Source organism: Octopus bimaculoides, chromosome 5 (genome assembly GCF_001194135.2).
Source record: "Octopus bimaculoides isolate UCB-OBI-ISO-001 chromosome 5, ASM119413v2, whole genome shotgun sequence".
NCBI lineage: Eukaryota > Metazoa > Mollusca > Cephalopoda > Octopoda > Octopodidae > Octopus > Octopus bimaculoides.
This window is the reverse complement of record NC_068985.1, coordinates 84,268,553-84,272,670: the sequence shown is the minus strand read 5'-3', so window position 1 is coordinate 84,272,670 and position 4,118 is coordinate 84,268,553.

Below are 4,118 nucleotides of genomic sequence, written 5' to 3'. Positions count from 1 at the left end.
TCTTTGTAAGCCTAGTACTTATTCTATAGATCTCTTTTGCCAAACTGCTAAGTTATGGGGACGTAAACACACCAGCATCGGTTGTCAAGCGATGTTGGGTGGGGGGACAAACACAGACACACGCACACACACATATATATACATATATGCGACGGGCTTCTTTCAGTTTCCATCTACCAAATCCAGTCACAAGGCTTTGGTTGACCCGAGGCTATAGTAGAAGACACTTGCCCAAGGCGCCACGCAGTGGGACTGAACCTGGAACCATGTGGTTGGTAAGCAAGCTACTTACCACACAGCCACTCCTGTGCCTTGTCTTCTTCAATAAAACTTGTCAAGGGCTATGCATATACACGTAATACATAGTCAAGGAGGAGGAGTGTCAAATTTGGCCTGAGCAGGATTTGAAAGTAAAAGACACATAGAGTGATAGGTTTCAGGAATCATTATGCCATAAAAGATGGAAAATCAATGGAATGACCATGGTTTGAATAACTTCAATTACAAGTTCACTGATAATAAAAGATGACTTGGAGCTAAGGAACAATAATAACCAATATATAGACAGTTTACTAAATTTTCTCCAATATCTTCATTACTGTGAAAATTAACTAAAACACATAGTTAACAAGCTACTCTCATTAGAAACATTATCATGAAGGGATTAAACCAATTAGCAAAACTTGTAGCTGTATTTTTAACATGTATAAAAGTACATGCTGCAGGAAAGAATTGTGAAGCAAATTTTGCAAGCCCAACCAAAGGGCAAGAGACCTAACAGGGGACCAGGAGTGAGGTGATTGGATAATGTCCATTGCCCCAGTTAGTCACACTTGGGAACCCAGGAAAAAAGTGCATTGATGGTTACTTCTGATAGAACCTTATGGAGGAGGTGTCTGAGAACTGTAACCCCCATGACCCTGCCTGGAATACTAGGCAGTGAAGATGGATTGATGGCTGAAAGTACAATGAAGTGCTTCTCAAATATAAATTGTCAGTGTGTGTTTGGGTTGTTGGCACTCCGTCGTTTACGACGTCGAGGGTTCCAGTTGATCCGATCAACGGAACAGCCTGCTCGTGAAATTTACGTGCAAGTGACTGAGCACTCCACAGACACGTGTACCCTTAACGTAGTTCTCGGGGATATTCAGCGTGACACAGAGTGTGACAAGGCTGACCCTTCGAATTATAGGCACAACAGAAACAGGAAGTAAGAGTGAGAGAAAGTTGTGGTGAAAGAGTACAGCAGGGTTCGCCACCATCCCCTGCCGGAGCCTTGTGGAGCTTTAGGTGTTTTCGCTCAATAAACACTCACAACGCCCGGTCTGGGAATTGAAACCGCGATCCTAAGACCGCGAGTCCGCTGCCCTAACCGCTGGGCCATTGCGCCTCCACGTGTGTTTGGGTACAATGTTTCTAGAAAGATAGGTATGAACCCCTTGGCAATGGAATATTAATTACCCAATGGAGAGAGAATGACAGATCCAGTGGAAGTAGGGCATAAGTGCATTGGAATACAATAGCTAGATTATATAATGTCCTGAGAGGATTTGAACTTGGGATGTAAAGAGAAAGAGCCAGAACAAACACTGCAAAACACTTTTTCAGTTCTCTAATGATTCTGCTAATCCACCCATAAGACTAATTATCCTCACTGATTTAGACACAAAGCCAGCAATTTTGAGGGAAAGGAGCTAGCCAATACCATTGACCTAAGTACTCGATTGGTGTCAAACCTCAAGGGATGAAAATCAAGAGTTGATCTTGGAAGGATTTGAACTCAGAATATAAAGAGCCCTGACTAAATACTGCAAATCATTGACTGACACTCTAATGATTCAGTCCAGAATAAAAACATAAAAGGCATACCTGTTAAAGGATAGCTAACATTTTATGTGATGTATTTAGTTCAAAAGCAAGTGTATTGTCTGCACACAATGCATGCCCTGTACTGCCCAATACAAAACACTACATATTAAAGATCCATAGGACATAATACTTATCTCTTGTTTGTCTAGTGTTAATAAAATGTGATATATAATTCCCTTTATGACACTACACATGACTTACACAGGTAACTTTTTCTGCAATGCAAACTTGCCAATAAAAGGCAATGTATTCCTTGTCAGCTTTACAGTATCACTGCTACACATGGCAGATTAAGTTATAAAATGCAAGACGGCACATGCAGCACATGTGAAACACAAACACCACTCAACAAAATAACACCATTTGTATTGCACACACTCTGCATAACAAACAGACAAAGCATTAAACTAACATCAGATACAACAAAGTAAAACTGATGTAGCATACAAACACTGTTCTAAAACCTCCCAAATACAATGCTGTATGCACCTCAGAAACATTAACGTGCACCTGGTAATGCAACAGAAACTTGCATGAAACTGTTGAAAACATGACGATGACAACGATGACAATAATAATAATGATAATAATAGTTGCTTTATTAACCCTTTCATAACCGAATTTCAAATTAACTACTATGTGCTTCAATTGATTCTGAAAAACAATTAAGATTTCGGAAGGATTTAGTAAAAATAACTAACCTTAGTCATTAGGAAGCAGGTGTTTGGAACATACCTTAACAAAAGGGACTTAAATTATGATGGAAGGTTTTAATTTAAATATGAACTCTTTAAAATTGGCTATTTTGTATCTGGGAACAAGAAGGTGGGGGGGGGGTCCCAGGTGGGTTGGTGTCAAAAAGGTTAATCCAAAGAAAGAAAAAAAGACAAATTAAAAATAATGTTGAAAATAAAATATGTATGAAAGACAATCCACCATGTCAGTTGATTCTCCGATAAAAAAAACTTTTTCATTAATTGTCACTACCTCAGTTATTGTTGTTGCTGTTGCTGTTTGTTGGTTAGTTTCCAGTCAGCACTAAATGTGTAGATCTACAGCAAGAAGCTTGCAACATCAGTCTTTTTCCTTTCATCTTTTTCTGACCTTTTTTTTCAGTAGGGAAGGCATTGGATTTGAGTAAAGTTTTGGGGGGCAGGTAGAGTAACTGCTTAGTGGACCATTCATTAATTCTGTCAGTGGTTGTATAATCCCAGGTCAGTACAAATGGGGCAGGTCTGTGTCATGTTGGGTATTTAGTTTAATGATTAGGTGTGGTTCACAGAACTAGGATTTTATAATAGGGGCAACAAACTCATTTGGCTTTGCAAGTCAAACTAAAGTGTCAACTAGATCTCACAGGTCGAATAGGACAATTATTGCAAAAAACAAAAAAACAAAAAAAACCATATTCATAATGTCAGTCAAAGTAAATGAATAAAAGGGTCAACATGCAATATAAGGACTTTATTCACAATAAACACAGTAAAAAAGGAAAAAAGTATGTGTAAGCAAAGTTTGAGTGGGAAAAACTTAACCACATTGTATAAATTAATACAATCTGTATATGTATGAGATTTTTCAGAGAAATCAGAGATAGAGGATGTCCAAATGAATTCAGAGAGTTCTTGAGAAGGATACTTCATAGAATGATTACTAAAACAACTACTAAATCAGTGTTTCTCAACTAGGGTTCATATGGCCTTTGGCAGTCCATATGAGATTTTGTTTTTTAAATTCATCTGCAATAAATTGGTTAAGCTTCTACAATATTTTAATAATTATTTCTATGCCATTTCAAATAAAATTCAATTATGAAAATATAATAGGGTTTTTTTCTTTAACACTGAGTGCCTTGGAGAGTCCATCAGAATAAAATAGGAATCAAAGGGCCCATTAGTTGAGAAACACTTTCAATATCATTCATATAACAAGAAATCATTCAGACAAATGTGCTTAAATTTGACAAGGAAAAAACTTCCATTTTGCTAAAAAGATTATAATGGAGTATCTTTTATGCATCTGAAGAAGGCGGTGTATTTCAAATTGATGTAATGCTTGCATTGATCAATTAAATGGAGCTGCCTGAAACGGCTGTAATGCACTAATTCTTGGACATCTTTGTTACTTATTTGCATATATATATATCATCATCATCTATATATATATATATATATATATATATATATTTATATATGGAGAGAGAGAGTGATAATGATAAATTATAATGTGGAAAAAAGAAAATGAATAAC